The sequence below is a fragment of the Zingiber officinale genome, chromosome 7B, assembly GCF_018446385.1.
Source record: "Zingiber officinale cultivar Zhangliang chromosome 7B, Zo_v1.1, whole genome shotgun sequence".
Lineage (NCBI taxonomy): Eukaryota > Viridiplantae > Streptophyta > Magnoliopsida > Zingiberales > Zingiberaceae > Zingiber > Zingiber officinale.
In genome coordinates, this window is record NC_055999.1 from 47,717,747 (window position 1) to 47,729,578 (window position 11,832).

An 11,832-nucleotide genomic window follows, 5' to 3' on the forward strand; every position below is an offset into this window, starting at 1 on the left:
CACCAACAATCTTCAAGAGATGAAGAACTTTCGGCCACCAACCAAGCTCCAAGGGATGCTAAGAAACAAAGCCTCCTATATCTCCTTCTTCCTCTAACAAGATCCGGCCACCACCAAGCTCCTTGAGATGAAGATGCCACCGACCACACAAGGAAGAAGAATAGGAGAAAAGGAGGAAGAGAGGGCCGACCACCACCAAGGAAGAGAAGAGAGGAATACTAGATCATATGTTATGAGGTGAGGCACCTCTACCCTCTCTTTTATATTCCTTGGTCGTGGCAAATAAGGAAAGTTTTATAAATAAAACTTCCTTATATTCCTTGCCAATGTTTAAGAAGGAAAATTTAATTAAAAATTTCCTTATAAACCCTTAATGGTCGGCCACCACCATCTCCTCCAAACAAGGAAAGTTGTAAACACAAAATTAAAACTTCCTAATTTGTTTCCAGAAATTTTTAAAATAAAAATTTCTCTTTTAAAATTCCCTTCATGGTTGGTTATAAAAGGAAAGTTTTATAAATTAAAATCTCTCTTTTAAAACATGTGGATGATTACAAAAAGGAAAGTTTTATCAAAAATTAAAATCTTCCTTTAAACTTCAAATAAGGAAAGATATCAAACATTTTCCTTAATCCTTTGTAGAGAGCTATAAAAGGAAAGATTTAATTTTAAAACTCTATTTTAAAATCATGTCTTCCACATTAAGAAAGATTTAAATTTAAACTCCCCTTTTATTTTATTTTGGCCGGCCACCTAAGGTTGGGTTCAAGCTAGAGTCAGCCACAACTTGACCCATCATGCCTTGGTTTGGTCGGCCCTAGCTTGGGCTCCAAGCTAGGTTTGGCCGGCCACCTTAAGGTGGGTAAGATGTCGGGTATAGATGGGTAAGAAGTCGGATATAGGTGGGTATAAGTCTTTATAAATAAGAGGCTACGCCAGGGACGAGAGGAGGAATTGGTTTTGGTCTCCCGATGAACTTGAGCTTCCCGTGTTCGCCCCAAACACCCAACTCGAGTTCATCAATAATAATTCATACCACTAAATAGTTATTATTGAACTACCGCATAAATCCCATATTACTATATGGGCTCCTTCTTATCATGAGTGTGCTAATCTCTCTGTGTTTAAGATATCGAATGCCCACTAATTAAATGAGTTACTGACAACTCACTTAATTAATATCTAACTCCAAGAGTAGTACCATTCAACCTTATTATCATGTCGGACTAAGTCCACCTGCTGGGTTTACATGACAATCCTTATGACTCGAAGAGTCCCTGTCCGAAAAAATTTCGGCAGCATCTCCCCTGTACGGCGGACAATCAAAATTTTCTACAAGCACTAAATACTCAGCCACAGGCGGCTGGAATAATAACAGTAATGAAAATCAATCACCACGCAGTTTATATATATATATTCAGCCTCTGGCTGACACAACCACGCAGTAATAATACTCTGACTCGAAATCAACCCTACTCAACTACACTCGTAAAGCCCAAATCCGATTTTTTTCTTACCTCATCTGCCGTTCAGGCAGGCATGTAGTAGAGTAAATCCAAATCATACGAAAAGTTCATCCAACGGAAAGATTCTATACAATATCCATATGTAAGTCCAAAACAAAACTAAAATAAAGTCTGATAGCGAAAAGCTAAAATGAAACAACTCAAAAACCAGCAGCGGAGTAGCACTACGTGCAGTGGGGACTAGCGACTGGAACTCCCTCCTGACAGCATCAACCTGAAAATAACAACAATGGAGGCGGGTGAGTCCAACACAGCAGGTACAGTTGATATGCAAAGTAAAGAAATAACACCTAACACTAATCATGCGTATCCTCGATATAAGAAAGAGATAAATATGCATCTGAAGTAAACAGGAGAATCTGTGTACTAACCAGGTCTGAGTATAAGGTCAAACAATCCGAGTGGTATAGGAATCCGATGCATGTCAAACATAGGTATCCAAACAATATGCAGCATATAAATGCGGCAACCACAAACACAGCAATAAATGCATCATGCATATGATGCCAATGATGCGTCCTGGTCACCCGACGCCACGATCATCTCATACAAGCGTGAGGCCGAGTGGGTAGAGTGACAACCGTGCACTGTCGTCACTACTCACGATGGTGACCGAGTGGGCGGGATCTTGTCGAGTACACCTATCCTCCTACCCCAAATCATAGATGGGGAGCGCAATGCTCTCAACTCCGGTACTCAAAGACGGGAGGAATCCCTGCCGGATAACACGTTGTGTCACACTACCCATGAGCGGACCAACGGTGCCTAACTAAGTCCCTGCTGCAACACACTCTGCCTGAATCGACCACTAACCCATGAGTGGTGGTGTGTGCAGATCCATGTAATGGCGATGTGCTCAGCAATAATGGAGCGGACTATCGCACAGCATGCAATCATGCAAATGATGCATGGCAATAACCATATAAACATCCTGACCTAATCCATATATATATAAATGTGCACCCCAGGTCAAAGAATCATATCAAATCAAGGTACACAGAAGGTATAAAAACCTAGGTCCTGAACATGGTCAAGCATGGCATATCACTACCCCTATAAGCATATATAAACAGGTAAAATATACCTGAGATGCAAAACCAATCAATCAATCAAGCATGTAAGATTTGGGTAGTGATTAACCGAAACAGATAAGAAACACAATTAATGCATCATGTTAATTTAATTACTAAGCATATCAAATGACATAAGTCAAAAGTACCCGCCTCCGACAAAATGGTCCAAATCCGACGTCGAGATACCGTCTCGAATCAGAGCCCTGTGTAAACAAAAATACCTTTACTTTTATTTAGCTAGAATACAAATAAACAGCTAAATAAATCCTAAATAGAAATTTAGGGATAAACCCTAAACCATTTCCTTCGACCTTTCTAACGGTTAGTTAGGGTTAATTACCTTAACCCCAAACCACTTTTTTTTTGATAAAAATCCAAAAACCTAAATCCATATAACATAATTATTCTACACAACCTAATGATGAATAAATTATCAATAGGTATCAAGATTATACCTAAACATGGATTAATCAAATATTTTCCTAATCCAATACATGAATCAAACTCATCAACACGTAACAATTACTCTGCTTCTTACCTTGATTCAAACCTCTGCTCTTGATCCAACCACTGGTGATGCTGGAACCAATCAATCCACAGAATAGCACCTTGCTGGAATTTGATCAGAATCGAAGGTAGAATATTCAAGATCACCACCAATCAGTGAGGAGGAGCCAAGACTCGGTAAAGGGCAAAGATCAAACTCAGCAGGCAAAGTGGCGTGGGCACTGGGGTTCGGCAGAGAGGAAGGAAATACAGCCGTGAAAACGGCTAGAACTCGTAGTGGTCCGTGACCAATACCTAGGGCACAACAACTGGGCCGGCAGTGGCAGCGGTGAAGAGGCTAAGGCAGAGGTGGTCGGCGGTGAATCTAGGCACGGCGACGGCGGCCGACGCTGAGAAACCGGTGCCGGCAGTGATGTCGGGCTGAGTCTAGGGCACAGGCCGGAGATGGGTGTCGCGGTGGCCGGCGCTTGGTTTCCCGTGGCCGGCGCTGCCTCGGAAAGGAGAGGGAAGGCCGACGCGAGGGCTGAAGAGCAACACCCGACGGTGTTAAGTCACAGGCGATGGTGGTCGGCGCTCGGAAGAGAGAAACCGCCGGCCGGCGGTTAGGGCAGAGAGGAGAAGAAAGGAGGCGGCGTCGGGATGGGGCTCGGGTGCGCGAGGGAGAGAAACGGAGGGATTAAGGAAAATAAAGAAAAATATAAAGAAAAAGAAAAGTAAAAAGGAAAAGAAAAATAAAACTTTTCCTTATTAAAACTGGGTAGCCTAAACAGGCTTTTCCGGGCCCCATCTTGATCCCCGTTAACTCATCCGTACGAACTCCGAAAAATTCCCGAAAAATGTCCAAAAATTCCGAAAAATTCCCTTATTCATATCCGCCTATTTCCGGTATTTTACATAGCCTGATGTAGACTTACTATTGTCCCTATCTGTTTGGAACTTAGAATCCGTGTAACCCACAGGAAGCAGATCATCTGCTTGGTATACCAGCATATAATCTCTAGTCCTTCTTAGGTACTTTAATATATGCTTTACGGCAGTCCAATGTCCCTGTTCTGGATTACTTTGATATCTGCTAACCATGCCCACGGCAAAATAGATATTCGATCTCGTGCACAACATAGCATACATTAAGCTTCCTACAGCTGAAGCATAAGGAACTGACTTCATCTCTTCTATCTCTTTTGATGTCTTCAGATACATCTCTTTAGATAAAGATACTCCATGCCTAAAGGGTAGAAAATCTTTCTTGGAGTCTTGCATGCTAAAATGAGCTAGCATTGTATCAATATATGAAGCTTGGGATAAGCACAATATTCTTTTCTTACGATCCTTTATTACTTTGATCCCAAGAATATGTGTGCATTCTCCCAAGTCCTTCATATCGAATTGTGGACAACCATATACTTACTTCCGACAACACTTTGATATTGTTTCCAACTAACAAAATGTCATCTACGCATAGTACAAGAAATACCACCTGTTTCCATCACACTTCTTATATACACAAGACTCATCCGGACATTGAATAAATCCATATGACTGGATTACTTCATTAAACCGGATGTTCCAAGACCTTGAAGCTTACTTCAGCCTATAAATAGACCAATTTAGGTTATAAACTAGATGCTCTTTGCCCTTTGCTATAAACCCCTCTGGTTGCTTCATATGGATGTTCTCTTCAAGACTTCCGTTAAGGAAAACTGTCTTGACATCCATTTGCCAAATCTCATAATCCATATGAGCGACAATAGATGAGAGTATCCGGATATACTTAAGCATGCCCACCGGTGAAAAAGGTTCCTCATAATCGATTCTCTCTTTCGAGTGTACCCTTCACAACAAGCCTTGCTTTGAAGGTTCCCACCTTCCCGTCTGTCCTTCTTTTCCTTTTGTAGATCCATTTACATCCAATAGCTTTTACACTATTTGATGGTTCTACTAGCTCCCAGACTTTGTTAGAATACTTATATTCTATTTCTGAATTCATTGCTCTTTGCCAAGATGCTGCATCTTTACCTTGGAGTGCTTCTTCATATATCCGGGGATCAGGTTCATGTTTACCTAGGATCAAGTCCGATGACTCTCCCAAAAATATGAATCTTCAAGTTGCCTAATAACCCTCCCACTATGACGAGGTACTGTCTGTTGTTGTGTATCATTTGTGATACGTGTTGTAGTTTCTTACGATATTTCATCTAGCACTATTGGTATTAAAGTAGGCGTTTCCTTTCGCATTTCTTCTAGAACAATTTCACTCATGGGCTTATGGTTCATTACATAATCTTCCTCTAAAAATTGAGCATTGGTGCTAACAATGATCTTCTGATTTTTAAGATTATAAAACGAACAACCTTTCGTTCCTTTAGGATATCCCACAAACAGACAAACTTCTGTACGTGATTCAAACTTGTTAGTGTCTCCCTTTAGCACATGTGTTGGACTACTCCAAATCTGAATGTGTTTCAGACTAGGCTTACTCCCATTCTACAATTTTATGGTAGTAAAGGGTACTGATTTAGAAGGTACCATATTCAGAATGTACACTGCTATTTCCAGAGTATATCCCCAAAACATATTTGGTAATTCTGAATAACTCATCATCGATCTAACCATTTTCATAAGAGTTCTATTCCTTTGTTTTGCCACACCATTCTGTTGGGATGTACCAGGTGCAGACAATTGGGATTGAATCCCAGCCTCTGATAAGTAAATTCCTAAACTCTCCAAAGAGGTATTCACCATCATGATCTGACCGTAGTGTCTTGATACTTTTACCATGACGTTTCTCCACATCAGCCTTATACTCTTTGAACTTATCAAAGCATTCAGACTTGCGGCGCAACAAGTAAATGTACCCATATCTCGAATAGTCATCTATAAAAGAGACAAAATATTCGAAATCACCTCTTGCCTGGATAGACATAGGACCACACAAATCATAATGAACCAGTTCCAACACATCTTTGGTATTATACCTCTTGGCCTTAAAAGGTCTCTTAGTTATTTTACCTTCCAAGCAAGATTCGCAAGTTGGAAAGTTTTCTAACACTAATGAACCCAAGAGTCCATCGGCTATTAGCCTTTGAATCCTACTTAAGTTAATATGACCAAGCCTTAGATGCCAAAGATATGTTTGATTCATTTCCGAAGGTTCCTTTCTCTTATTAGAATTAGAAGATGTGCTATTAATTTCCATTTGTTGCTTTATGAGAGTTATTGGATTTAGAGTATACAAATTGCCAACTAATGTACCAGAACAGATAATTACCCTATTTTTCTTGACAACCACTTTGTCATCAACAGAAATAGTATATCCATCCACAAACAGTTTAGAAACTGAAATTAAATTCTTTCTAAAAGTTGGTATATAAAGATAATTTCTCAAAACTAAAGTTCTATTCCTATCAAATGATAAGTAGACGTCTCCCACTACAACAGCCGCCGCTTTCGTAGCATTGCCCATGTAGACAGTTATCTCTCCTTCATATAGTCGTCGGGTTTCCTGGAACCCCTGTAATGTATTGCAGACATGATCAGTGGTTCCTGTATCTACACACCAGGTGTTGGTAGATAACACCGCTAAACATGTTTCAACTACTAGAGAATAAGATATACCTTTATTGTTCTCTTTCCTTCGAGGACAGCCCGCCTTCCAATGTCCAGACTGCTTGCAGATGAAGCACTTGCCCTTTGGCTTCTTTACTCCAGCTTTAGGTCCAGTACCTAGAGATCTATTCACCTTCTTTGCTGAGCCAGCCTGTTTCTTCTTCTTCTTGCCTTTCGACTTAGAAGTAGAAATATTTTTAGCAAAGTGAATCTGAGAACTATGATGAAATATACCTTCTTCTACCTGAAGTTCCGTCAGAAGTTCCGCCAACGTATAAGCCCTTTTGTTCATGTTATAGTTCAGGCGAAACTGCTCAAAACTTCTGGGTAGCGTTTGGAGAATAATATCGATCTGGGTTTCCCCATCAATTTCAGCTCCAAGGATTTGTATTTCGTTCAAATAAGCCATCATCTTTAGGATATGATCCCTTACGAGTGTCCCCTCTGACATGGTGGCTGTCATTAATTTTCTCATTGCCTCTTGCCTAGCAGCCTGATTCTGGTGTTCGAAGAGTTTCTTGAGATTGTTCATCATGTCATAAGCAGTTGGTAAGTCCTGATGCTGATGTTGTAGCACATTTGACATTGAAGCCAAAATGTAACACCGCGCCATCTCATCTGCCTTTACCCATTTCTTATGATACTCAATCTCCTCTTCACTAGAATCACTATTAGGCACATTAGGGCAGACCTCTAACAGTACAAACTTATAGCCTTCAGCGGTTAGGACAATGTGTAGGTTTCTTTTCCAATCTATGTAGTTGGAACCAGTTAGTTTATTCTCTTTCGGAATAATAGCTAGTGGGTTGAAAGTCATCCTAAGAATCACAAAATAAACTTTTGGTCAAGAATCTAAATTTAGAATAATATTTATTCCTCAAACAATATTATTTAAATTTTTACCAACACCTCAAAACACCGTGAATTTTGCATGCCACGTTAGTGTGGACATATACAAATTCAACATTTGTAAGAGGAGGTTTTACCCATTAATTTTATTATCTTGCCATCTTAACTTTATGACAAATAAAATTAATAGTTGGTTTTCCTTTGGTCACGCAAAAAATAGCAGTGACTCCGTTTGGGAGGATACTATTGAATGCGTCTAAGTGTATACCATTACTTGATACTTAGTCCATTAAATAGGATTGCACCCCTTCAATTGGAGAAGATCACACGCTCCTAAATAATTTCCTATAACCATCCATAAAGTAAGTTTTATCTAGTGATCCACAAACAAACTCATCCGTTGTGGAGGGAGGCACTCCGAGCCAACACGTAAGTTTGTTGCATCACTTACAAACCAATAATGGAGACCGTGGAATTTATTTACTAATGCCTCTCTCACTTAGTTATTTAAGGTGAGGAATTTTAACCATGCACACAACATCACAACAAATAAAACAATAAATATGGAAAAACAATTTTCCAACTATTACGGCCTTTTCCATCACTGTCTTCCGTGTACTACCAACCCTAGCTGCTGCCATCTTTAGCCACCGCAATCGGGTCTAGTCGCCGCATCTATCTTACTTTTTTTTTCGCTGCGCCTCTGATCCACAAATAGTACCACGCCTCGCAAGGATACGATCCGTGACAAAAATAAAATATATATATCGATCCTATATTCCACAAATGAATGTACATGTAATCTAGATCGAAACAAAAATGTAAAATCCTAAAACTAATACAGCTCCTGCTGTATTTAATACATACAATCATGCACACACATAAAATGCCCTCGACATGTCCGAAGGTTCAATCACACACAATCACATTAGAGCCATAATAGTTGGATCTAGGATGCCTGTAACCACAGAGTTAGCATATCCTACTATTATCCTGCCTAAATTATGTATGACATGTGCATAATTAAACTAAAAACCAAACACACAGAGGCAAACCCTAGCTCTGATACCGATTATTGGTTGCTACCCGAAATATTGTACTGGTTCCCCTGTACAAAAATTTTGTACAAGTCATGAACCTTTCCTAACAACCTATTGTGTTCTTTAGAAATTAAATTTGGAATCGCAAACAGAACTTAACATTATTGATTCCAAATTCAACTTATCTGTTCTTAGAGGTTTAGACTTGGATCGTAAATGATGTTTAACATTATTAATCCAAATCCACCTATGTTATAAATTTGATTAAATATTTATTTTAGGATCGGTTTCCAGGTTAAACATGGCGAGGCACTAGGCCTTCTTGGGTATGAGATCATCCACCACTTCCTAGACAAAGCCTTTCAACGAAATTCAATATTTAATCTCCTTATAGTAACCCTAGGTGTAACCATCAAGAACAATCCAATCACAAGATCGAAAAACATAAGAAACACAAAATCGAATCATAAATTCGAAACCTAGAATCGTTAGCCTCTTATGTTTGGTAATCCAAGATCTAAACAAAAGGATGAACTAGTTATGATGCGGAAACTAATAACTAGTTATACCTTTTGTAGCTTATAGACCTCACAATCTTCTGTCGTATACCTCTTCTTATCTCGGACGTCGTGTGGGCGACGATCTACCGAGACGAGAATCCACCCAAGCTTCCTTCTTCTCCAAGCAAGTTTCGGCCACCAACAATCTTCAAGAGATGAAGAACTTTCGGCCACCAACCAAGCTCCAAGGGATGCTAAGAAACAAAGCTTCCCATCTCTCCTTCTTCCTCTAACAATATCCGACCACCAACCAAGCTCCTTGAGATGAAGATGCCGCCGGCCACACAAGGAAGAAGAATAGGAGAAGGAGAAGGGATGAGGGCCGACCACCACCAAGGAAGAGAAGAGAGGAATAATAGAAGATATGTTGTGAGGTGAGGCACCTCTACCCTCTCTTTTATATTCCTTGGTCTTGGTAAATAAAAAAAGTTTTAAAAATAATTAAAACTTCCTTATTTCCTTGCCAATGGTTAATAAGGAAAATTTAATTAAAAATTTCCTTTTAACCCTTTAATGGTCGGCCACCACCATCTCCTCCAAACAAGGAAAGTTGTAAACACAAAATTAAAACTTCCTAATTTGTTTCCAGAAATTTTTAAAATAAAATTTCTCTTTTAAAATTCCTTCATGGTTGGTTATAAAAGGAAAGTTTTATAAATTAAAATCTCTCTTTTAAAACATGTGGATGATTACAAAAGGAAAGTTTTATCAAAAATTAAAATCTTCCTTTAAACTTCAAATAAGGAAAGATATCAAACATTTTCCTTAATCCTTTGTAGAGAGCTATAAAAGGAAAGATTTAATTTTAAAACTCTATTTTAAAATCATGTCTTCCACATTAAGAAAGATTTAAATTTAAAATCCCCTTTTATTTTATTTTGGCCGGCCACCTAAGGTTGGGTTCAAGCTAGAGTCAGCCACAACTTGACCCATCATGCCTTGGTTTGGTCGGCCCTAGCTTGGGCTCCAAGCTAGGTTTGGCCGGCCACCTTAAGGTGGGTAAGATGTCGGGTATAGATGGGTAAGAAGTCGGATATAGGTGGGTATAAGTCTTTATAAATAAGAGGCTACGCCAGGGACGAGAGGAGGAATTGGTTTTGGTCTCCCGATGAACTTGAGCTTCCCGTGTTCGCCCCAAACACCCAACTCGAGTTCATCAATAATAATTCATACCACTAAATAGTTATTATTGAACTACCGCATAAATCCCATATTACTATATGGGCTCCTTCTTATCATGAGTGTGCTAATCTCTCTGTGTTTAAGATATCGAATGCCCACTAATTAAATGAGTTACCGACAACTCACTTAATTAATATCTAACTCCAAGAGTAGTACCATTCAACCTTATTATCATGTCGGACTAAGTCCACCTGCTGGGTTTACATGACAATCCTTATGACTCGAAGAGTCCCTGTCCGAGAAAATTTCGGCAGCATCTCCCCTGTACGGCGGACAATCAAAATTTTCTACAAGCACTAAATACTCAGCCACAGGCGGCTGGAATAATAACAGTAATGAAAATCAATCACCACGCAGTTTATATATATATATTCAGCCTCTGGCTGACACAACCACGCAGTAATAATACTCTGACTCGAAATCAACCCTACTCAACTACACTCGTAAAGCCCAAATCCGATTTTTCTTACCTCTTCTGCCGTTCAGGCAGGCATGTAGTAGAGTAAATCCAAATCATACGAAAAGTTCATCCAACGGAAAGATTCCATACAATATCCATATGTAAGTCCAAAACAAAACTAAAATAAAGTCTGATAGCGAAAAGCTAAAATGAAACAACTCAAAAACCAGCAGCGGAGTAGCACTACGTGCAGTGGGGACTAGCGACTGGAACTCCCTCCTGACAGCATCAACCTGAAAATAACAACAATGGAGGCGGGGTGAGTCCAACACTCAGCAGTACAGTTGATATGCAAAGTAAAGAAATAACACCTAACACTAATCATGCGTATACTGATATAAGAAAGAGATAAATATGCATCTGAAGTAAACAGGAGAATGCTGTACTAACCAGGTCCTGAGTATAAGGTCAAACAGTCCGAGTGGTATAGGAATCCTGTATGCATGTCAAACATAGGTATCCAAACAATATGCAGCATATAAATGCAGCAACCACAAACACAAGCAATAAATGCATCATGCATATGATGCCAATGATGCGTCCTGGTCACCCCTGACGCCAGTCGATCATCTCATACAAAAGTGAGGCCGAGTGGGTAGGGCTGTGACAACCGTGCACTCTGTCGTCACTACTCCTGATGAGTGACCGAGTGGACGGGATGCTGTCGGAGTACACCTATCCTCCTACCCCAAATCATAGATGGGGGAGCACAATGCTCTCAACTCCCGGTACACGATGACGGGGAGGAATCCCTGCCGGATAACACGTTGTGTCACACTACCCATGAGCGGACCAACGGTGCCTAACAGAGTCCCTGCTGCAACACACTCTGCCTGAATCGACCACTGACCCATGAGTGGTGGTGTGTGCAGATCCATGTAACTGGCGATGTGCTCAGCAATAATGGAGCGGACTATCGCACAGCATGCAATCATGCAAATGATGCATGGCAATAACCATATAAACATCCTGACCTAATCCATATATATATAAATGTGCACCCTAGGTCAAAGAATCATATCAAATCAA